The following is a 17,877-nucleotide window of genomic DNA, read 5'->3' on the forward strand; positions in this document are numbered from 1 at the left end:
AATCAGATCGCCAGTTGGCATGGGATAGGCAGGGTGCGGCTAGGTCGTAATAGGATTATATTTGTTTTTCGCTGGTAGCATGATGGGTGCGATCATACCAGCACTAATGCACCGGATCCCATCAGAACTCCGCAGTTAAGCGTGCTTGGGCGAGAGTAGTACTAGGATGGGTGACCTCCTGGGAAGTCCTCGTGTTGCACCCCCCCTTTTAATTTTTACCGCATCTCTGGTCGGATGGACCGGAACGAGAACCGGGGAATGGATTTTTAGGAAAATCGCACCGACCCCATCGCGTAGCAATGGGTATCGGTCAGATCGCCGGTTGGCATGAGATAGGCAGGGTGCGGCTAGGTCGTAATAGGATTATATTAGTTTTTCGCTGGTAGCATGATGGGTGCGATCATACCAGCACTAATGCACCGGATCCCATCAGAACTCCGCAGTTAAGCGTGCTTGGGCGAGAGTAGTACTAGGATGGGTGACCTCCTGGGAAGTCCTCGTGTTGCACCCCCCCTTTTTATTTTTACCGCATCTCCGGTCGGATGGACCGGAACGACAACCGGGCAATGGATTCTTAGGAAAATCGCACCGACCCCATCGCGTAGCAATGGGTATCGATCAGATCGCCGGTTGGCATGGGATAGGCATGGTGCGGCTAGGTCGTAATAGGATTATATTAGTTTTTCGCTGGTAGCATGATGGGTGCGATCATACCAGCACTAATGCACCGGATCCCATCAGAACTCCGCAGTTAAGCGTGCTTGGGCGAGAGTAGTACTAGGATGGGTGACCTCCTGGGAAGTCCTCGTGTTGCACCCCCCCTTTTTATTTTTACCGCATCTCCGGTCGGATGGACCGGAACGACAACCGGGCAATGGATTCTTAGGAAAATCGCACCGACCCCATCGCTATCAATCAGATCGCCAGTTGGCATGGGATAGGCAGGGTGCGGCTAGGTCATAATAGGATTATATTAGTTTTTCGCTGGTAGCATGATGGGTGCGATCATACCAGCACTAATGCACCGGATCCCATCAGAACTCCGCAGTTAAGCGTGCTTGGGCGAGAGTAGTACTAGGATGGGTGACCTCCTGGGAAGTCCTCGTGTTGCACCCCCCCTTTTAATTTTTACCGCATCTCTGGTCGGATGGACCGGAACGAGAACCAGGGAATGGATTTTTAGGAAAATCGCACCGACCCCATCGCGTAGCGATGGGTATCGGTCAGATCGCCGGTTGGCATGAGATAGGCAGGGTGCGGCTAGGTCGTAATAGGATTATATTAGTTTTGCGCTGGTAGCATGATGGGTGCGATCATACCAGCACTAATGCACCGGATCCCATCAGAACTCCGCAGTTAAGCGTGCTTGGGCGAGAGTAGTACTAGGATGGGTGACCTCCTGGGAAGTCCTCGTGTTGCACCCCCCCTTTTAATTTTTACCGCATCTCTGGTCGGATGGACCGGAACGAGAACCAGGGAATGGATTTTTAGGAAAATCGCACCGACCCCATCGCGTAGCAATGAGTATCGGTCAGATCGCCGGTTGGCATGAGATAGGCAGGGTGCGGCTAGGTCGTAATAGGATTATATTAGTTTTTCGCTGGTAGCATGATGGGTGCGATCATACCAGCACTAATGCACCGGATCCCATCAGAACTCCGCAGTTAAGCGTGCTTGGGCGAGAGTAGTACTAGGATGGGTGACCTCCTGGGAAGTCCTCGTGTTGCACCCCCCCTTTTAATTTTTACCGCATCTCTGGTCGGATGGACCGGAACGAGAACCAGGGAATGGATTTTTAGGAAAATCGCACCGACCCCATCGCGTAGCAATGGGTATCGGTCAGATCGCCGGTTGGCATGAGATAGGCAGGGTGCGGCTAGGTCGTAATAGGATTATATTAGTTTTTCGCTGGTAGCATGATGGGTGCGATCGTACCAGCACTAATGCACCGGATCCCATCAGAACTCCGCAGTTAAGCGTGCTTGGGCGAGAGTAGTACTAGGATGGGTGACCTCCTGGGAAGTCCTCGTGTTGCACCCCCCCTTTTTATTTTTACCGCATCTCCGGTCGGATGGACCGGAACGACAACCGGGCAATGGATTCTTAGGAAAATCGCACCGACCCCATCGCTATCAATCAGATCGCCAGTTGGCATGGGATAGGCAGGGTGCGGCTAGGTCGTAATAGGATTATATTAGTTTTTCGCTGGTAGCATGATGGGTGCGATCATACCAGCACTAATGCACCGGATCCCATCAGAACTCCGCAGTTAAGCGTGCTTGGGCGAGAGTAGTACTAGGATGGGTGACCTCCTGGGAAGTCCTCGTGTTGCACCCCCCCTTTTTATTTTTACCGCATCTCCGGTCGGATGGACCGGAACGACAACCGGGCAATGGATTCTTAGGAAAATCGCACCGACCCCATCGCTATCAATCAGATCGCCAGTTGGCATGGGATAGGCAGGGTGCGGCTAGGTCGTAATAGGATTATATTAGTTTTTCGCTGGTAGCATGATGGGTGCGATCATACCAGCACTAATGCACCGGATCCCATCAGAACTCCGCAGTTAAGCGTGCTTGGGCGAGAGTAGTACTAGGATGGGTGACCTCCTGGGAAGTCCTCGTGTTGCACCCCCCCTTTTTATTTTTACCGCATCTCCGGTCGGATGGACCGGAACGACAACCGGGCAATGGATTCTTAGGAAAATCGCACCGACCCCATCGCTATCAATCAGATCGCCAGTTGGCATGGGATAGGCAGGGTGCGGCTAGGTCGTAATAGGATTATATTAGTTTTTCGCTGGTAGCATGATGGGTGCGATCATACCAGCACTAATGCACCGGATCCCATCAGAACTCCGCAGTTAAGCGTGCTTGGGCGAGAGTAGTACTAGGATGGGTGACCTCCTGGGAAGTCCTCGTGTTGCACCCCCCCTTTTAATTTTTACCGCATCTCTGGTCGGATGGACCGGAACGAGAACCGGGGAATGGATTTTTAGGAAAATCGCACCGACCCCATCGCGTAGCAATGGGTATCGGTCAGATCGCCGGTTGGCATGAGATAGGCAGGGTGCGGCTAGGTCGTAATAGGATTATATTAGTTTTTCGCTGGTAGCATGATGGGTGCGATCATACCAGCACTAATGCACCGGATCCCATCAGAACTCCGCAGTTAAGCGTGCTTGGGCGAGAGTAGTACTAGGATGGGTGACCTCCTGGGAAGTCCTCGTGTTGCACCCCCCCTTTTTATTTTTACCGCATCTCCGGTCGGATGGACCGGAACGACAACCGGGCAATGGATTCTTAGGAAAATCGCACCGACCCCATCGCGTAGCAATGCGTATCGATCAGATCGCCGGTTGGCATGGGATAGGCATGGTGCGGCTAGGTCGTAATAGGATTATATTAGTTTTTCGCTGGTAGCATGATGGGTGCGATCATACCAGCACTAATGCACCGGATCCCATCAGAACTCCGCAGTTAAGCGTGCTTGGGCGAGAGTAGTACTAGGATGGGTGACCTCCTGGGAAGTCCTCGTGTTGCACCCCCCCTTTTTATTTTTACCGCATCTCCGGTCGGATGGACCGGAACGACAACCGGGCAATGGATTCTTAGGAAAATCGCACCGACCCCATCGCTATCAATCAGATCGCCAGTTGGCATGGGATAGGCAGGGTGCGGCTAGGTCGTAATAGGATTATATTAGTTTTTCGCTGGTAGCATGATGGGTGCGATCATACCAGCACTAATGCACCGGATCCCATCAGAACTCCGCAGTTAAGCGTGCTTGGGCGAGAGTAGTACTAGGATGGGTGACCTCCTGGGAAGTCCTCGTGTTGCACCCCCCCTTTTTATTTTTACCGCATCTCCGGTCGGATGGACCGGAACGACAACCGGGCAATGGATTCTTAGGAAAATCGCACCGACCCCATCGCTATCAATCAGATCGCCAGTTGGCATGGGATAGGCAGGGTGCGGCTAGGTCGTAATAGGATTATATTAGTTTTTCGCTGGTAGCATGATGGGTGCGATCATACCAGCACTAATGCACCGGATCCCATCAGAACTCCGCAGTTAAGCGTGCTTGGGCGAGAGTAGTACTAGGATGGGTGACCTCCTGGGAAGTCCTCGTGTTGCACCCCCCCTTTTAATTTTTACCGCATCTCTGGTCGGATGGACCGGAACGAGAACCGGGGAATGGATTTTTAGGAAAATCGCACCGACCCCATCGCGTAGCAATGGGTATCGGTCAGATCGCCGGTTGGCATGAGATAGGCAGGGTGCGGCTAGGTCGTAATAGGATTATATTAGTTTTTCGCTGGTAGCATGATGGGTGCGATCATACCAGCACTAATGCACCGGATCCCATCAGAACTCCGCAGTTAAGCGTGCTTGGGCGAGAGTAGTACTAGGATGGGTGACCTCCTGGGAAGTCCTCGTGTTGCACCCCCCCTTTTTATTTTTACCGCATCTCCGGTCGGATGGACCGGAACGACAACCGGGCAATGGATTCTTAGGAAAATCGCACCGACCCCATCGCGTAGCAATGCGTATCGATCAGATCGCCGGTTGGCATGGGATAGGCATGGTGCGGCTAGGTCGTAATAGGATTATATTAGTTTTTCGCTGGTAGCATGATGGGTGCGATCATACCAGCACTAATGCACCGGATCCCATCAGAACTCCGCAGTTAAGCGTGCTTGGGCGAGAGTAGTACTAGGATGGGTGACCTCCTGGGAAGTCCTCGTGTTGCACCCCCCCTTTTTATTTTTACCGCATCTCCGGTCGGATGGACCGGAACGACAACCGGGCAATGGATTCTTAGGAAAATCGCACCGACCCCATCGCTATCAATCAGATCGCCAGTTGGCATGGGATAGGCAGGGTGCGGCTAGGTCGTAATAGGATTATATTAGTTTTTCGCTGGTAGCATGATGGATGCGATCATACCAGCACTAATGCACCGGATCCCATCAGAACTCCGCAGTTAAGCGTGCTTGGGCGAGAGTAGTACTAGGATGGGTGACCTCCTGGGAAGTCCTCGTGTTGCACCCCCCCTTTTAATTTTTACCGCATCTCTGGTCGGATGGACCGGAACGAGAACCAGGGAATGGATTTTTAGGAAAATCGCACCGACCCCATCGCGTAGCGATGGGTATCGGTCAGATCGCCGGTTGGCATGAGATAGGCAGGGTGCGGCTAGGTCGTAATAGGATTATATTAGTTTTGCGCTGGTAGCATGATGGGTGCGATCATACCAGCACTAATGCACCGGATCCCATCAGAACTCCGCAGTTAAGCGTGCTTGGGCGAGAGTAGTACTAGGATGGGTGACCTCCTGGGAAGTCCTCGTGTTGCACCCCCCCTTTTAATTTTTACCGCATCTCTGGTCGGATGGACCGGAACGAGAACCAGGGAATGGATTTTTAGGAAAATCGCACCGACCCCATCGCGTAGCAATGGGTATCGGTCAGATCGCCGGTTGGCATGAGATAGGCAGGGTGCGGCTAGGTCGTAATAGGATTATATTAGTTTTTCGCTGGTAGCATGATGGGTGCGATCATACCAGCACTAATGCACCGGATCCCATCAGAACTCCGCAGTTAAGCGTGCTTGGGCGAGAGTAGTACTAGGATGGGTGACCTCCTGGGAAGTCCTCGTGTTGCACCCCCCCTTTTTATTTTTACCGCATCTCCGGTCGGATGGACCGGAACGACAACCGGGCAATGGATTCTTAGGAAAATCGCACCGACCCCATCGCGTAGCAATGGGTATCGATCAGATCGCCGGTTGGCATGGGATAGGCATGGTGCGGCTAGGTCGTAATAGGATTATATTAGTTTTTCGCTGGTAGCATGATGGGTGCGATCCTACCAGCACTAATGCACCGGATCCCATCAGAACTCAGCAGTTAAGCGTGCTTGGGCGAGAGTAGTACTAGGATGGGTGACCTCCTGGGAAGTCCTCGTGTTGCACCCCCCCTTTTTATTTTTACCGCATCTCCGGTCTGATGGACCGGAACGACAACCGGGCAATGGATTCTTAGGAAAATCGCACCGACCCCATCGCTATCAATCAGATCGCCAGTTGGCATGGGATAGGCAGGGTGCGCTAGGTCGTAATAGGATTATATTAGTTTTTCGCTGGTAGCATGATGGGTGCGATCATACCAGCACTAATGCACCGGATCCCATCAGAACTCCGTAGTTAAGCGTGCTTGGGCGAGAGTAGTACTAGGATGGGTGACCTCCTGGGAAGTCCTCGTGTTGCACCCCCCCTTTTAATTTTTACCGCATCTCTGGTCGGATGGACCGGAACGAGAACCAGGGAATGGATTTTTAGGAAAATCGCACCGACCCCATCGCGTAGCAATGGGTATCGGTCAGATCGCCGGTTGGCATGAGATAGGCAGGGTGCGGCTAGGTCGTAATAGGATTATATTAGTTTTTCGCTGGTAGCATGATGGGTGCGATCATACCAGCACTAATGCACCGGATCCCATCAGAACTCCGCAGTTAAGCGTGCTTGGGCGAGAGTAGTACTAGGATGGGTGACCTCCTGGGAAGTCCTCGTGTTGCACCCCCCCTTTTAATTTTTACCGCATCTCTGGTCGGATGGACCGGAACGAGAACCAGGGAATGGATTTTTAGGAAAATCGCACCGACCCCATCGCGTAGCAATGGGTATCGGTCAGATCGCCGGTTGGCATGAGATAGGCAGGGTGCGGCTAGGTCGTAATAGGATTATATTAGTTTTTCGCTGGTAGCATGATGGGTGCGATCATACCAGCACTAATGCACCGGATCCCATCAGAACTCCGCAGTTAAGCGTGCTTGGGCGAGAGTAGTACTAGGATGGGTGACCTCCTGGGAAGTCCTCGTGTTGCACCCCCCCTTTTTATTTTTACCGCATCTCCGGTCGGATGGACCGGAACGACAACCGGGCAATGGATTCTTAGGAAAATCGCACCGACCCCATCGCTATCAATCAGATCGCCAGTTGGCATGGGATAGGCAGGGTGCGGCTAGGTCGTAATAGGATTATATTAGTTTTGCGCTGGTAGCATGATGGGTGCGATCATACCAGCACTAATGCACCGGATCCCATCAGAACTCCGCAGTTAAGCGTGCTTGGGCGAGAGTAGTACTAGGATGGGTGACCTCCTGGGAAGTCCTCGTGTTGCACCCCCCCTTTTAATTTTTACCGCATCTCTGGTCGGATGGACCGGAACGAGAACCAGGGAATGGATTTTTAGGAAAATCGCACCGACCCCATCGCGTAGCAATGAGTATCGGTCAGATCGCCGGTTGGCATGAGATAGGCAGGGTGCGGCTAGGTCGTAATAGGATTATATTAGTTTTTCGCTGGTAGCATGATGGGTGCGATCATACCAGCACTAATGCACCGGATCCCATCAGAACTCCGCAGTTAAGCGTGCTTGGGCGAGAGTAGTACTAGGATGGGTGACCTCCTGGGAAGTCCTCGTGTTGCACCCCCCCTTTTAATTTTTACCGCATCTCTGGTCGGATGGACCGGAACGAGAACCAGGGAATGGATTTTTAGGAAAATCGCACCGACCCCATCGCGTAGCAATGGGTATCGGTCAGATCGCCGGTTGGCATGAGATAGGCAGGGTGCGGCTAGGTCGTAATAGGATTATATTAGTTTTTCGCTGGTAGCATGATGGGTGCGATCGTACCAGCACTAATGCACCGGATCCCATCAGAACTCCGCAGTTAAGCGTGCTTGGGCGAGAGTAGTACTAGGATGGGTGACCTCCTGGGAAGTCCTCGTGTTGCACCCCCCCTTTTTATTTTTACCGCATCTCCGGTCGGATGGACCGGAACGACAACCGGGCAATGGATTCTTAGGAAAATCGCACCGACCCCATCGCTATCAATCAGATCGCCAGTTGGCATGGGATAGGCAGGGTGCGGCTAGGTCGTAATAGGATTATATTAGTTTTTCGCTGGTAGCATGATGGGTGCGATCATACCAGCACTAATGCACCGGATCCCATCAGAACTCCGCAGTTAAGCGTGCTTGGGCGAGAGTAGTACTAGGATGGGTGACCTCCTGGGAAGTCCTCGTGTTGCACCCCCCCTTTTTATTTTTACCGCATCTCCGGTCGGATGGACCGGAACGACAACCGGGCAATGGATTCTTAGGAAAATCGCACCGACCCCATCGCTATCAATCAGATCGCCAGTTGGCATGGGATAGGCAGGGTGCGGCTAGGTCGTAATAGGATTATATTAGTTTTTCGCTGGTAGCATGATGGGTGCGATCATACCAGCACTAATGCACCGGATCCCATCAGAACTCCGCAGTTAAGCGTGCTTGGGCGAGAGTAGTACTAGGATGGGTGACCTCCTGGGAAGTCCTCGTGTTGCACCCCCCCTTTTTATTTTTACCGCATCTCCGGTCGGATGGACCGGAACGACAACCGGGCAATGGATTCTTAGGAAAATCGCACCGACCCCATCGCTATCAATCAGATCGCCAGTTGGCATGGGATAGGCAGGGTGCGGCTAGGTCGTAATAGGATTATATTAGTTTTTCGCTGGTAGCATGATGGGTGCGATCATACCAGCACTAATGCACCGGATCCCATCAGAACTCCGCAGTTAAGCGTGCTTGGGCGAGAGTAGTACTAGGATGGGTGACCTCCTGGGAAGTCCTCGTGTTGCACCCCCCCTTTTAATTTTTACCGCATCTCTGGTCGGATGGACCGGAACGAGAACCGGGGAATGGATTTTTAGGAAAATCGCACCGACCCCATCGCGTAGCAATGGGTATCGGTCAGATCGCCGGTTGGCATGAGATAGGCAGGGTGCGGCTAGGTCGTAATAGGATTATATTAGTTTTTCGCTGGTAGCATGATGGGTGCGATCATACCAGCACTAATGCACCGGATCCCATCAGAACTCCGCAGTTAAGCGTGCTTGGGCGAGAGTAGTACTAGGATGGGTGACCTCCTGGGAAGTCCTCGTGTTGCACCCCCCCTTTTTATTTTTACCGCATCTCCGGTCGGATGGACCGGAACGACAACCGGGCAATGGATTCTTAGGAAAATCGCACCGACCCCATCGCGTAGCAATGCGTATCGATCAGATCGCCGGTTGGCATGGGATAGGCATGGTGCGGCTAGGTCGTAATAGGATTATATTAGTTTTTCGCTGGTAGCATGATGGGTGCGATCATACCAGCACTAATGCACCGGATCCCATCAGAACTCCGCAGTTAAGCGTGCTTGGGCGAGAGTAGTACTAGGATGGGTGACCTCCTGGGAAGTCCTCGTGTTGCACCCCCCCTTTTTATTTTTACCGCATCTCCGGTCGGATGGACCGGAACGACAACCGGGCAATGGATTCTTAGGAAAATCGCACCGACCCCATCGCTATCAATCAGATCGCCAGTTGGCATGGGATAGGCAGGGTGCGGCTAGGTCGTAATAGGATTATATTAGTTTTTCGCTGGTAGCATGATGGATGCGATCATACCAGCACTAATGCACCGGATCCCATCAGAACTCCGCAGTTAAGCGTGCTTGGGCGAGAGTAGTACTAGGATGGGTGACCTCCTGGGAAGTCCTCGTGTTGCACCCCCCCTTTTAATTTTTACCGCATCTCTGGTCGGATGGACCGGAACGAGAACCAGGGAATGGATTTTTAGGAAAATCGCACCGACCCCATCGCGTAGCGATGGGTATCGGTCAGATCGCCGGTTGGCATGAGATAGGCAGGGTGCGGCTAGGTCGTAATAGGATTATATTAGTTTTGCGCTGGTAGCATGATGGGTGCGATCATACCAGCACTAATGCACCGGATCCCATCAGAACTCCGCAGTTAAGCGTGCTTGGGCGAGAGTAGTACTAGGATGGGTGACCTCCTGGGAAGTCCTCGTGTTGCACCCCCCCTTTTAATTTTTACCGCATCTCTGGTCGGATGGACCGGAACGAGAACCAGGGAATGGATTTTTAGGAAAATCGCACCGACCCCATCGCGTAGCAATGGGTATCGGTCAGATCGCCGGTTGGCATGAGATAGGCAGGGTGCGGCTAGGTCGTAATAGGATTATATTAGTTTTTCGCTGGTAGCATGATGGGTGCGATCATACCAGCACTAATGCACCGGATCCCATCAGAACTCCGCAGTTAAGCGTGCTTGGGCGAGAGTAGTACTAGGATGGGTGACCTCCTGGGAAGTCCTCGTGTTGCACCCCCCCTTTTTATTTTTACCGCATCTCCGGTCGGATGGACCGGAACGACAACCGGGCAATGGATTCTTAGGAAAATCGCACCGACCCCATCGCGTAGCAATGGGTATCGATCAGATCGCCGGTTGGCATGGGATAGGCATGGTGCGGCTAGGTCGTAATAGGATTATATTAGTTTTTCGCTGGTAGCATGATGGGTGCGATCCTACCAGCACTAATGCACCGGATCCCATCAGAACTCAGCAGTTAAGCGTGCTTGGGCGAGAGTAGTACTAGGATGGGTGACCTCCTGGGAAGTCCTCGTGTTGCACCCCCCCTTTTTATTTTTACCGCATCTCCGGTCTGATGGACCGGAACGACAACCGGGCAATGGATTCTTAGGAAAATCGCACCGACCCCATCGCTATCAATCAGATCGCCAGTTGGCATGGGATAGGCAGGGTGCGCTAGGTCGTAATAGGATTATATTAGTTTTTCGCTGGTAGCATGATGGGTGCGATCATACCAGCACTAATGCACCGGATCCCATCAGAACTCCGCAGTTAAGCGTGCTTGGGCGAGAGTAGTACTAGGATGGGTGACCTCCTGGGAAGTCCTCGTGTTGCACCCCCCCTTTTAATTTTTACCGCATCTCTGGTCGGATGGACCGGAACGAGAACCAGGGAATGGATTTTTAGGAAAATCGCACCGACCCCATCGCGTAGCAATGGGTATCGGTCAGATCGCCGGTTGGCATGAGATAGGCAGGGTGCGGCTAGGTCGTAATAGGATTATATTAGTTTTTCGCTGGTAGCATGATGGGTGCGATCATACCAGCACTAATGCACCGGATCCCATCAGAACTCCGCAGTTAAGCGTGCTTGGGCGAGAGTAGTACTAGGATGGGTGACCTCCTGGGAAGTCCTCGTGTTGCACCCCCCCTTTTAATTTTTACCGCATCTCTGGTCGGATGGACCGGAACGAGAACCAGGGAATGGATTTTTAGGAAAATCGCACCGACCCCATCGCGTAGCAATGGGTATCGGTCAGATCGCCGGTTGGCATGAGATAGGCAGGGTGCGGCTAGGTCGTAATAGGATTATATTAGTTTTTCGCTGGTAGCATGATGGGTGCGATCATACCAGCACTAATGCACCGGATCCCATCAGAACTCCGCAGTTAAGCGTGCTTGGGCGAGAGTAGTACTAGGATGGGTGACCTCCTGGGAAGTCCTCGTGTTGCACCCCCCCTTTTTATTTTTACCGCATCTCCGGTCGGATGGACCGGAACGACAACCGGGCAATGGATTCTTAGGAAAATCGCACCGACCCCATCGCTATCAATCAGATCGCCAGTTGGCATGGGATAGGCAGGGTGCGGCTAGGTCGTAATAGGATTATATTAGTTTTTCGCTGGTAGCATGATGGGTGCGATCATACCAGCACTAATGCACCGGATCCCATCAGAACTCCGCAGTTAAGCGTGCTTGGGCGAGAGTAGTACTAGGATGGGTGACCTCCTGGGAAGTCCTCGTGTTGCACCCCCCCTTTTAATTTTTACCGCATCTCTGGTCGGATGGACCGGAACGAGAACCGGGGAATGGATTTTTAGGAAAATCGCACCGACCCCATCGCGTAGCAATGGGTATCGGTCAGATCGCCGGTTGGCATGAGATAGGCAGGGTGCGGCTAGGTCGTAATAGGATTATATTAGTTTTTCGCTGGTAGCATGATGGGTGCGATCATACCAGCACTAATGCACCGGATCCCATCAGAACTCCGCAGTTAAGCGTGCTTGGGCGAGAGTAGTACTAGGATGGGTGACCTCCTGGGAAGTCCTCGTGTTGCACCCCCCCTTTTTATTTTTACCGCATCTCCGGTCGGATGGACCGGAACGACAACCGGGCAATGGATTCTTAGGAAAATCGCACCGACCCCATCGCGTTCAATCAGATCGCCAGTTGGCATGGGATAGGCAGGGTGCGGCTAGGTCGTAATAGGATTATATTAGTTTTTCGCTGGTAGCATGATGGGTGCGATCATACCAGCACTAATGCACCGGATCCCATCAGAACTCCGCAGTTAAGCGTGCTTGGGCGAGAGTAGTACTAGGATGGGTGACCTCCTGGGAAGTCCTCGTGTTGCACCCCCCCTTTTTATTTTTACCGCATCTCCGGTCGGATGGACCGGAACGACAACCGGGCAATGGATTCTTAGGAAAATCGCACCGACCCCATCGCTATCAATCAGATCGCCAGTTGGCATGGGATAGGCAGGGTGCGGCTAGGTCGTAATAGGATTATATTAGTTTTTCGCTGGTAGCATGATGGGTGCGATCATACCAGCACTAATGCACCGGATCCCATCAGAACTCCGCAGTTAAGCGTGCTTGGGCGAGAGTAGTACTAGGATGGGTGACCTCCTGGGAAGTCCTCGTGTTGCACCCCCCCTTTTTATTTTTACCGCATCTCCGGTCGGATGGACCGGAACGACAACCGGGCAATGGATTCTTAGGAAAATCGCACCGACCCCATCGCTATCAATCAGATCGCCAGTTGGCATGGGATAGGCAGGGTGCGGCTAGGTCGTAATAGGATTATATTAGTTTTTCGCTGGTAGCATGATGGGTGCGATCATACCAGCACTAATGCACCGGATCCCATCAGAACTCCGCAGTTAAGCGTGCTTGGGCGAGAGTAGTACTAGGATGGGTGACCTCCTGGGAAGTCCTCGTGTTGCACCCCCCCTTTTAATTTTTACCGCATCTCTGGTCGGATGGACCGGAACGAGAACCGGGGAATGGATTTTTAGGAAAATCGCACCGACCCCATCGCGTAGCAATGGGTATCGGTCAGATCGCCGGTTGGCATGAGATAGGCAGGGTGCGGCTAGGTCGTAATAGGATTATATTAGTTTTTCGCTGGTAGCATGATGGGTGCGATCATACCAGCACTAATGCACCGGATCCCATCAGAACTCCGCAGTTAAGCGTGCTTGGGCGAGAGTAGTACTAGGATGGGTGACCTCCTGGGAAGTCCTCGTGTTGCACCCCCCCTTTTTATTTTTACCGCATCTCCGGTCGGATGGACCGGAACGACAACCGGGCAATGGATTCTTAGGAAAATCGCACCGACCCCATCGCGTAGCAATGCGTATCGATCAGATCGCCGGTTGGCATGGGATAGGCATGGTGCGGCTAGGTCGTAATAGGATTATATTAGTTTTTCGCTGGTAGCATGATGGGTGCGATCATACCAGCACTAATGCACCGGATCCCATCAGAACTCCGCAGTTAAGCGTGCTTGGGCGAGAGTAGTACTAGGATGGGTGACCTCCTGGGAAGTCCTCGTGTTGCACCCCCCCTTTTTATTTTTACCGCATCTCCGGTCGGATGGACCGGAACGACAACCGGGCAATGGATTCTTAGGAAAATCGCACCGACCCCATCGCTATCAATCAGATCGCCAGTTGGCATGGGATAGGCAGGGTGCGGCTAGGTCGTAATAGGATTATATTAGTTTTTCGCTGGTAGCATGATGGATGCGATCATACCAGCACTAATGCACCGGATCCCATCAGAACTCCGCAGTTAAGCGTGCTTGGGCGAGAGTAGTACTAGGATGGGTGACCTCCTGGGAAGTCCTCGTGTTGCACCCCCCCTTTTAATTTTTACCGCATCTCTGGTCGGATGGACCGGAACGAGAACCAGGGAATGGATTTTTAGGAAAATCGCACCGACCCCATCGCGTAGCGATGGGTATCGGTCAGATCGCCGGTTGGCATGAGATAGGCAGGGTGCGGCTAGGTCGTAATAGGATTATATTAGTTTTGCGCTGGTAGCATGATGGGTGCGATCATACCAGCACTAATGCACCGGATCCCATCAGAACTCCGCAGTTAAGCGTGCTTGGGCGAGAGTAGTACTAGGATGGGTGACCTCCTGGGAAGTCCTCGTGTTGCACCCCCCCTTTTAATTTTTACCGCATCTCTGGTCGGATGGACCGGAACGAGAACCAGGGAATGGATTTTTAGGAAAATCGCACCGACCCCATCGCGTAGCAATGGGTATCGGTCAGATCGCCGGTTGGCATGAGATAGGCAGGGTGCGGCTAGGTCGTAATAGGATTATATTAGTTTTTCGCTGGTAGCATGATGGGTGCGATCATACCAGCACTAATGCACCGGATCCCATCAGAACTCCGCAGTTAAGCGTGCTTGGGCGAGAGTAGTACTAGGATGGGTGACCTCCTGGGAAGTCCTCGTGTTGCACCCCCCCTTTTTATTTTTACCGCATCTCCGGTCGGATGGACCGGAACGACAACCGGGCAATGGATTCTTAGGAAAATCGCACCGACCCCATCGCGTAGCAATGGGTATCGATCAGATCGCCGGTTGGCATGGGATAGGCATGGTGCGGCTAGGTCGTAATAGGATTATATTAGTTTTTCGCTGGTAGCATGATGGGTGCGATCCTACCAGCACTAATGCACCGGATCCCATCAGAACTCAGCAGTTAAGCGTGCTTGGGCGAGAGTAGTACTAGGATGGGTGACCTCCTGGGAAGTCCTCGTGTTGCACCCCCCCTTTTTATTTTTACCGCATCACCGGTCTGATGGACCGGAACGACAACCGGGCAATGGATTCTTAGGAAAATCGCACCGACCCCATCGCTATCAATCAGATCGCCAGTTGGCATGGGATAGGCAGGGTGCGCTAGGTCGTAATAGGATTATATTAGTTTTTCGCTGGTAGCATGATGGGTGCGATCATACCAGCACTAATGCACCGGATCCCATCAGAACTCCGCAGTTAAGCGTGCTTGGGCGAGAGTAGTACTAGGATGGGTGACCTCCTGGGAAGTCCTCGTGTTGCACCCCCCCTTTTAATTTTTACCGCATCTCTGGTCGGATGGACCGGAACGAGAACCAGGGAATGGATTTTTAGGAAAATCGCACCGACCCCATCGCGTAGCAATGGGTATCGGTCAGATCGCCGGTTGGCATGAGATAGGCAGGGTGCGGCTAGGTCGTAATAGGATTATATTAGTTTTTCGCTGGTAGCATGATGGGTGCGATCATACCAGCACTAATGCACCGGATCCCATCAGAACTCCGCAGTTAAGCGTGCTTGGGCGAGAGTAGTACTAGGATGGGTGACCTCCTGGGAAGTCCTCGTGTTGCACCCCCCCTTTTAATTTTTACCGCATCTCTGGTCGGATGGACCGGAACGAGAACCAGGGAATGGATTTTTAGGAAAATCGCACCGACCCCATCGCGTAGCAATGGGTATCGGTCAGATCGCCGGTTGGCATGAGATAGGCAGGGTGCGGCTAGGTCGTAATAGGATTATATTAGTTTTTCGCTGGTAGCATGATGGGTGCGATCATACCAGCACTAATGCACCGGATCCCATCAGAACTCCGCAGTTAAGCGTGCTTGGGCGAGAGTAGTACTAGGATGGGTGACCTCCTGGGAAGTCCTCGTGTTGCACCCCCCCTTTTTATTTTTACCGCATCTCCGGTCGGATGGACCGGAACGACAACCGGGCAATGGATTCTTAGGAAAATCGCACCGACCCCATCGCTATCAATCAGATCGCCAGTTGGCATGGGATAGGCAGGGTGCGGCTAGGTCGTAATAGGATTATATTAGTTTTTTCGCTGGTAGCATGATGGGTGCGATCATACCAGCACTAATGCACCGGATCCCATCAGAACTCCGCAGTTAAGCGTGCTTGGGCGAGAGTAGTACTAGGATGGGTGACCTCCTGGGAAGTCCTCGTGTTGCACCCCCCCTTTTAATTTTTACCGCATCTCTGGTCGGATGGACCGGAACGAGAACCGGGGAATGGATTTTTAGGAAAATCGCACCGACCCCATCGCGTAGCAATGGGTATCGGTCAGATCGCCGGTTGGCATGAGATAGGCAGGGTGCGGCTAGGTCGTAATAGGATTATATTAGTTTTTCGCTGGTAGCATGATGGGTGCGATCATACCAGCACTAATGCACCGGATCCCATCAGAACTCCGCAGTTAAGCGTGCTTGGGCGAGAGTAGTACTAGGATGGGTGACCTCCTGGGAAGTCCTCGTGTTGCACCCCCCCTTTTTATTTTTACCGCATCTCCGGTCGGATGGACCGGAACGACAACCGGGCAATGGATTCTTAGGAAAATCGCACCGACCCCATCGCGTAGCAATGGGTATCGATCAGATCGCCGGTTGGCATGGGATAGGCATGGTGCGGCTAGGTCGTAATAGGATTATATTAGTTTTTCGCTGGTAGCATGATGGGTGCGATCATACCAGCACTAATGCACCGGATCCCATCAGAACTCCGCAGTTAAGCGTGCTTGGGCGAGAGTAGTACTAGGATGGGTGACCTCCTGGGAAGTCCTCGTGTTGCACCCCCCCTTTTTATTTTTACCGCATCTCCGGTCGGATGGACCGGAACGACAACCGGGCAATGGATTCTTAGGAAAATCGCACCGACCCCATCGCTATCAATCAGATCGCCAGTTGGCATGGGATAGGCAGGGTGCGGCTAGGTCGTAATAGGATTATATTAGTTTTTCGCTGGTAGCATGATGGGTGCGATCATACCAGCACTAATGCACCGGATCCCATCAGAACTCCGCAGTTAAGCGTGCTTGGGCGAGAGTAGTACTAGGATGGGTGACCTCCTGGGAAGTCCTCGTGTTGCACCCCCCCTTTTAATTTTTACCGCATCTCTGGTCGGATGGACCGGAACGAGAACCAGGGAATGGATTTTTAGGAAAATCGCACCGACCCCATCGCGTAGCGATGGGTATCGGTCAGATCGCCGGTTGGCATGAGATAGGCAGGGTGCGGCTAGGTCGTAATAGGATTATATTAGTTTTTCGCTGGTAGCATGATGGGTGCGATCATACCAGCACTAATGCACCGGATCCCATCAGAGCTCCGCAGTTAAGCGTGCTTGGGCGAGAGTAGTACTAGGATGGGTGACCTCCTGGGAAGTCCTCGTGTTGCACCCCCCCTTTTTATTTTTACCGCATCTCCGGTCGGATGGACCGGAACGACAACCGGGCAATGGATTCTTAGGAAAATCGCACCGACCCCATCGCGTAGCAATGGGTATCGATCAGATCGCCGGTTGGCATGGGATAGGCATGGTGCGGCTAGGTCGTAATAGGATTATATTAGTTTTTCGCTGGTAGCATGATGGGTGCGATCATACCAGCACTAATGCACCGGATCCCATCAGAACTCCGCAGTTAAGCGTGCTTGGGCGAGAGTAGTACTAGGATGGGTGACCTCCTGGGAAGTCCTCGTGTTGCACCCCCCCTTTTTATTTTTACCGCATCTCCGGTCGGATGGACCGGAACGACAACCGGGCAATGGATTCTTAGGAAAATCGCACCGACCCCATCGCTATCAATCAGATCGCCAGTTGGCATGGGATAGGCAGGGTGCGGCTAGGTCGTAATAGGATTATATTAGTTTTTCGCTGGTAGCATGATGGGTGCGATCATACCAGCACTAATGCACCGGATCCCATCAGAACTCCGCAGTTAAGCGTGCTTGGGCGAGAGTAGTACTAGGATGGGTGACCTCCTGGGAAGTCCTCGTGTTGCACCCCCCCTTTTAATTTTTACCGCATCTCTGGTCGGATGGACCGGAACGAGAACCAGGGAATGGATTTTT

General features: G+C 52.5%; 59 non-coding genes across 59 annotated transcripts; all 59 read left to right on the forward strand.

The window, feature by feature from the left end:
• The first annotated feature begins 84 nt into the window (after nucleotides 1-84).
• Nucleotides 85-203, forward strand: LOC122286085. The gene has a single exon (XR_006233424.1). It is a non-coding gene; the product is annotated as a 5S ribosomal RNA (ribosomal RNA).
• A 189-nt stretch (nucleotides 204-392) lies between these two features.
• On the forward strand, nucleotides 393-511 carry LOC122286087. The gene has a single exon (XR_006233425.1). It is a non-coding gene; the product is annotated as a 5S ribosomal RNA (ribosomal RNA).
• Nucleotides 512-700: 189 nt separating this feature from the next.
• On the forward strand, nucleotides 701-819 carry LOC122286088. The gene has a single exon (XR_006233426.1). It is a non-coding gene; the product is annotated as a 5S ribosomal RNA (ribosomal RNA).
• A 178-nt stretch (nucleotides 820-997) lies between these two features.
• On the forward strand, nucleotides 998-1,116 carry LOC122286089. Its single transcript, XR_006233427.1, has one exon. It is a non-coding gene; the product is annotated as a 5S ribosomal RNA (ribosomal RNA).
• Nucleotides 1,117-1,305: 189 nt separating this feature from the next.
• On the forward strand, nucleotides 1,306-1,424 carry LOC122286090. The gene has a single exon (XR_006233428.1). It is a non-coding gene; the product is annotated as a 5S ribosomal RNA (ribosomal RNA).
• A 189-nt stretch (nucleotides 1,425-1,613) lies between these two features.
• Nucleotides 1,614-1,732, forward strand: LOC122286091. Its single transcript, XR_006233430.1, has one exon. It is a non-coding gene; the product is annotated as a 5S ribosomal RNA (ribosomal RNA).
• A 189-nt stretch (nucleotides 1,733-1,921) lies between these two features.
• Nucleotides 1,922-2,040, forward strand: LOC122287629. Its single transcript, XR_006234919.1, has one exon. It is a non-coding gene; the product is annotated as a 5S ribosomal RNA (ribosomal RNA).
• Nucleotides 2,041-2,218: 178 nt separating this feature from the next.
• Nucleotides 2,219-2,337, forward strand: LOC122286092. The gene has a single exon (XR_006233431.1). It is a non-coding gene; the product is annotated as a 5S ribosomal RNA (ribosomal RNA).
• A 178-nt stretch (nucleotides 2,338-2,515) lies between these two features.
• On the forward strand, nucleotides 2,516-2,634 carry LOC122286093. The gene has a single exon (XR_006233432.1). It is a non-coding gene; the product is annotated as a 5S ribosomal RNA (ribosomal RNA).
• Nucleotides 2,635-2,812: 178 nt separating this feature from the next.
• LOC122286095 lies at nucleotides 2,813-2,931 on the forward strand. Its single transcript, XR_006233434.1, has one exon. It is a non-coding gene; the product is annotated as a 5S ribosomal RNA (ribosomal RNA).
• A 189-nt stretch (nucleotides 2,932-3,120) lies between these two features.
• LOC122286096 lies at nucleotides 3,121-3,239 on the forward strand. Its single transcript, XR_006233435.1, has one exon. It is a non-coding gene; the product is annotated as a 5S ribosomal RNA (ribosomal RNA).
• Nucleotides 3,240-3,428: 189 nt separating this feature from the next.
• Nucleotides 3,429-3,547, forward strand: LOC122286098. The gene has a single exon (XR_006233436.1). It is a non-coding gene; the product is annotated as a 5S ribosomal RNA (ribosomal RNA).
• Nucleotides 3,548-3,725: 178 nt separating this feature from the next.
• Nucleotides 3,726-3,844, forward strand: LOC122286099. The gene has a single exon (XR_006233437.1). It is a non-coding gene; the product is annotated as a 5S ribosomal RNA (ribosomal RNA).
• A 178-nt stretch (nucleotides 3,845-4,022) lies between these two features.
• Nucleotides 4,023-4,141, forward strand: LOC122286100. Its single transcript, XR_006233438.1, has one exon. It is a non-coding gene; the product is annotated as a 5S ribosomal RNA (ribosomal RNA).
• A 189-nt stretch (nucleotides 4,142-4,330) lies between these two features.
• Nucleotides 4,331-4,449, forward strand: LOC122286101. Its single transcript, XR_006233439.1, has one exon. It is a non-coding gene; the product is annotated as a 5S ribosomal RNA (ribosomal RNA).
• A 189-nt stretch (nucleotides 4,450-4,638) lies between these two features.
• LOC122286102 lies at nucleotides 4,639-4,757 on the forward strand. The gene has a single exon (XR_006233441.1). It is a non-coding gene; the product is annotated as a 5S ribosomal RNA (ribosomal RNA).
• A 178-nt stretch (nucleotides 4,758-4,935) lies between these two features.
• On the forward strand, nucleotides 4,936-5,054 carry LOC122287561. The gene has a single exon (XR_006234851.1). It is a non-coding gene; the product is annotated as a 5S ribosomal RNA (ribosomal RNA).
• Nucleotides 5,055-5,243: 189 nt separating this feature from the next.
• On the forward strand, nucleotides 5,244-5,362 carry LOC122286103. Its single transcript, XR_006233442.1, has one exon. It is a non-coding gene; the product is annotated as a 5S ribosomal RNA (ribosomal RNA).
• A 189-nt stretch (nucleotides 5,363-5,551) lies between these two features.
• Nucleotides 5,552-5,670, forward strand: LOC122286104. Its single transcript, XR_006233443.1, has one exon. It is a non-coding gene; the product is annotated as a 5S ribosomal RNA (ribosomal RNA).
• A 189-nt stretch (nucleotides 5,671-5,859) lies between these two features.
• LOC122283114 lies at nucleotides 5,860-5,978 on the forward strand. The gene has a single exon (XR_006230596.1). It is a non-coding gene; the product is annotated as a 5S ribosomal RNA (ribosomal RNA).
• A 177-nt stretch (nucleotides 5,979-6,155) lies between these two features.
• Nucleotides 6,156-6,274, forward strand: LOC122287024. The gene has a single exon (XR_006234332.1). It is a non-coding gene; the product is annotated as a 5S ribosomal RNA (ribosomal RNA).
• A 189-nt stretch (nucleotides 6,275-6,463) lies between these two features.
• LOC122286105 lies at nucleotides 6,464-6,582 on the forward strand. The gene has a single exon (XR_006233444.1). It is a non-coding gene; the product is annotated as a 5S ribosomal RNA (ribosomal RNA).
• A 189-nt stretch (nucleotides 6,583-6,771) lies between these two features.
• Nucleotides 6,772-6,890, forward strand: LOC122286107. The gene has a single exon (XR_006233446.1). It is a non-coding gene; the product is annotated as a 5S ribosomal RNA (ribosomal RNA).
• Nucleotides 6,891-7,068: 178 nt separating this feature from the next.
• Nucleotides 7,069-7,187, forward strand: LOC122286109. The gene has a single exon (XR_006233447.1). It is a non-coding gene; the product is annotated as a 5S ribosomal RNA (ribosomal RNA).
• Nucleotides 7,188-7,376: 189 nt separating this feature from the next.
• Nucleotides 7,377-7,495, forward strand: LOC122286110. The gene has a single exon (XR_006233448.1). It is a non-coding gene; the product is annotated as a 5S ribosomal RNA (ribosomal RNA).
• A 189-nt stretch (nucleotides 7,496-7,684) lies between these two features.
• On the forward strand, nucleotides 7,685-7,803 carry LOC122287630. The gene has a single exon (XR_006234920.1). It is a non-coding gene; the product is annotated as a 5S ribosomal RNA (ribosomal RNA).
• Nucleotides 7,804-7,981: 178 nt separating this feature from the next.
• On the forward strand, nucleotides 7,982-8,100 carry LOC122286111. Its single transcript, XR_006233449.1, has one exon. It is a non-coding gene; the product is annotated as a 5S ribosomal RNA (ribosomal RNA).
• Nucleotides 8,101-8,278: 178 nt separating this feature from the next.
• LOC122286112 lies at nucleotides 8,279-8,397 on the forward strand. The gene has a single exon (XR_006233450.1). It is a non-coding gene; the product is annotated as a 5S ribosomal RNA (ribosomal RNA).
• Nucleotides 8,398-8,575: 178 nt separating this feature from the next.
• Nucleotides 8,576-8,694, forward strand: LOC122286113. Its single transcript, XR_006233452.1, has one exon. It is a non-coding gene; the product is annotated as a 5S ribosomal RNA (ribosomal RNA).
• Nucleotides 8,695-8,883: 189 nt separating this feature from the next.
• On the forward strand, nucleotides 8,884-9,002 carry LOC122286114. The gene has a single exon (XR_006233453.1). It is a non-coding gene; the product is annotated as a 5S ribosomal RNA (ribosomal RNA).
• Nucleotides 9,003-9,191: 189 nt separating this feature from the next.
• On the forward strand, nucleotides 9,192-9,310 carry LOC122286115. Its single transcript, XR_006233454.1, has one exon. It is a non-coding gene; the product is annotated as a 5S ribosomal RNA (ribosomal RNA).
• Nucleotides 9,311-9,488: 178 nt separating this feature from the next.
• Nucleotides 9,489-9,607, forward strand: LOC122287562. Its single transcript, XR_006234852.1, has one exon. It is a non-coding gene; the product is annotated as a 5S ribosomal RNA (ribosomal RNA).
• A 189-nt stretch (nucleotides 9,608-9,796) lies between these two features.
• Nucleotides 9,797-9,915, forward strand: LOC122286116. The gene has a single exon (XR_006233455.1). It is a non-coding gene; the product is annotated as a 5S ribosomal RNA (ribosomal RNA).
• Nucleotides 9,916-10,104: 189 nt separating this feature from the next.
• LOC122286117 lies at nucleotides 10,105-10,223 on the forward strand. The gene has a single exon (XR_006233456.1). It is a non-coding gene; the product is annotated as a 5S ribosomal RNA (ribosomal RNA).
• Nucleotides 10,224-10,412: 189 nt separating this feature from the next.
• On the forward strand, nucleotides 10,413-10,531 carry LOC122283115. The gene has a single exon (XR_006230597.1). It is a non-coding gene; the product is annotated as a 5S ribosomal RNA (ribosomal RNA).
• Nucleotides 10,532-10,708: 177 nt separating this feature from the next.
• On the forward strand, nucleotides 10,709-10,827 carry LOC122286119. The gene has a single exon (XR_006233459.1). It is a non-coding gene; the product is annotated as a 5S ribosomal RNA (ribosomal RNA).
• Nucleotides 10,828-11,016: 189 nt separating this feature from the next.
• On the forward strand, nucleotides 11,017-11,135 carry LOC122286120. The gene has a single exon (XR_006233460.1). It is a non-coding gene; the product is annotated as a 5S ribosomal RNA (ribosomal RNA).
• A 189-nt stretch (nucleotides 11,136-11,324) lies between these two features.
• On the forward strand, nucleotides 11,325-11,443 carry LOC122286121. Its single transcript, XR_006233461.1, has one exon. It is a non-coding gene; the product is annotated as a 5S ribosomal RNA (ribosomal RNA).
• Nucleotides 11,444-11,621: 178 nt separating this feature from the next.
• On the forward strand, nucleotides 11,622-11,740 carry LOC122286122. The gene has a single exon (XR_006233462.1). It is a non-coding gene; the product is annotated as a 5S ribosomal RNA (ribosomal RNA).
• A 189-nt stretch (nucleotides 11,741-11,929) lies between these two features.
• LOC122286123 lies at nucleotides 11,930-12,048 on the forward strand. Its single transcript, XR_006233463.1, has one exon. It is a non-coding gene; the product is annotated as a 5S ribosomal RNA (ribosomal RNA).
• A 178-nt stretch (nucleotides 12,049-12,226) lies between these two features.
• Nucleotides 12,227-12,345, forward strand: LOC122286126. The gene has a single exon (XR_006233464.1). It is a non-coding gene; the product is annotated as a 5S ribosomal RNA (ribosomal RNA).
• A 178-nt stretch (nucleotides 12,346-12,523) lies between these two features.
• On the forward strand, nucleotides 12,524-12,642 carry LOC122286127. Its single transcript, XR_006233465.1, has one exon. It is a non-coding gene; the product is annotated as a 5S ribosomal RNA (ribosomal RNA).
• A 178-nt stretch (nucleotides 12,643-12,820) lies between these two features.
• On the forward strand, nucleotides 12,821-12,939 carry LOC122286128. The gene has a single exon (XR_006233466.1). It is a non-coding gene; the product is annotated as a 5S ribosomal RNA (ribosomal RNA).
• Nucleotides 12,940-13,128: 189 nt separating this feature from the next.
• Nucleotides 13,129-13,247, forward strand: LOC122286129. The gene has a single exon (XR_006233467.1). It is a non-coding gene; the product is annotated as a 5S ribosomal RNA (ribosomal RNA).
• A 189-nt stretch (nucleotides 13,248-13,436) lies between these two features.
• On the forward strand, nucleotides 13,437-13,555 carry LOC122286130. The gene has a single exon (XR_006233469.1). It is a non-coding gene; the product is annotated as a 5S ribosomal RNA (ribosomal RNA).
• Nucleotides 13,556-13,733: 178 nt separating this feature from the next.
• On the forward strand, nucleotides 13,734-13,852 carry LOC122287563. Its single transcript, XR_006234853.1, has one exon. It is a non-coding gene; the product is annotated as a 5S ribosomal RNA (ribosomal RNA).
• A 189-nt stretch (nucleotides 13,853-14,041) lies between these two features.
• On the forward strand, nucleotides 14,042-14,160 carry LOC122286132. Its single transcript, XR_006233471.1, has one exon. It is a non-coding gene; the product is annotated as a 5S ribosomal RNA (ribosomal RNA).
• A 189-nt stretch (nucleotides 14,161-14,349) lies between these two features.
• On the forward strand, nucleotides 14,350-14,468 carry LOC122286133. The gene has a single exon (XR_006233472.1). It is a non-coding gene; the product is annotated as a 5S ribosomal RNA (ribosomal RNA).
• A 189-nt stretch (nucleotides 14,469-14,657) lies between these two features.
• Nucleotides 14,658-14,776, forward strand: LOC122283116. The gene has a single exon (XR_006230598.1). It is a non-coding gene; the product is annotated as a 5S ribosomal RNA (ribosomal RNA).
• Nucleotides 14,777-14,953: 177 nt separating this feature from the next.
• Nucleotides 14,954-15,072, forward strand: LOC122286134. The gene has a single exon (XR_006233473.1). It is a non-coding gene; the product is annotated as a 5S ribosomal RNA (ribosomal RNA).
• A 189-nt stretch (nucleotides 15,073-15,261) lies between these two features.
• LOC122286135 lies at nucleotides 15,262-15,380 on the forward strand. The gene has a single exon (XR_006233474.1). It is a non-coding gene; the product is annotated as a 5S ribosomal RNA (ribosomal RNA).
• A 189-nt stretch (nucleotides 15,381-15,569) lies between these two features.
• LOC122286137 lies at nucleotides 15,570-15,688 on the forward strand. The gene has a single exon (XR_006233475.1). It is a non-coding gene; the product is annotated as a 5S ribosomal RNA (ribosomal RNA).
• A 179-nt stretch (nucleotides 15,689-15,867) lies between these two features.
• On the forward strand, nucleotides 15,868-15,986 carry LOC122286138. Its single transcript, XR_006233476.1, has one exon. It is a non-coding gene; the product is annotated as a 5S ribosomal RNA (ribosomal RNA).
• A 189-nt stretch (nucleotides 15,987-16,175) lies between these two features.
• On the forward strand, nucleotides 16,176-16,294 carry LOC122286139. The gene has a single exon (XR_006233477.1). It is a non-coding gene; the product is annotated as a 5S ribosomal RNA (ribosomal RNA).
• Nucleotides 16,295-16,483: 189 nt separating this feature from the next.
• LOC122286140 lies at nucleotides 16,484-16,602 on the forward strand. Its single transcript, XR_006233478.1, has one exon. It is a non-coding gene; the product is annotated as a 5S ribosomal RNA (ribosomal RNA).
• Nucleotides 16,603-16,780: 178 nt separating this feature from the next.
• On the forward strand, nucleotides 16,781-16,899 carry LOC122286141. The gene has a single exon (XR_006233479.1). It is a non-coding gene; the product is annotated as a 5S ribosomal RNA (ribosomal RNA).
• Nucleotides 16,900-17,088: 189 nt separating this feature from the next.
• Nucleotides 17,089-17,207, forward strand: LOC122287623. Its single transcript, XR_006234913.1, has one exon. It is a non-coding gene; the product is annotated as a 5S ribosomal RNA (ribosomal RNA).
• A 189-nt stretch (nucleotides 17,208-17,396) lies between these two features.
• On the forward strand, nucleotides 17,397-17,515 carry LOC122286142. Its single transcript, XR_006233480.1, has one exon. It is a non-coding gene; the product is annotated as a 5S ribosomal RNA (ribosomal RNA).
• A 178-nt stretch (nucleotides 17,516-17,693) lies between these two features.
• On the forward strand, nucleotides 17,694-17,812 carry LOC122286144. The gene has a single exon (XR_006233482.1). It is a non-coding gene; the product is annotated as a 5S ribosomal RNA (ribosomal RNA).
• The last annotated feature ends 65 nt before the right edge of the window (nucleotides 17,813-17,877 follow it).

Source organism: Carya illinoinensis, chromosome 11 (genome assembly GCF_018687715.1).
Source record: "Carya illinoinensis cultivar Pawnee chromosome 11, C.illinoinensisPawnee_v1, whole genome shotgun sequence".
Taxonomy (NCBI): Eukaryota; Viridiplantae; Streptophyta; class Magnoliopsida; order Fagales; family Juglandaceae; genus Carya; species Carya illinoinensis.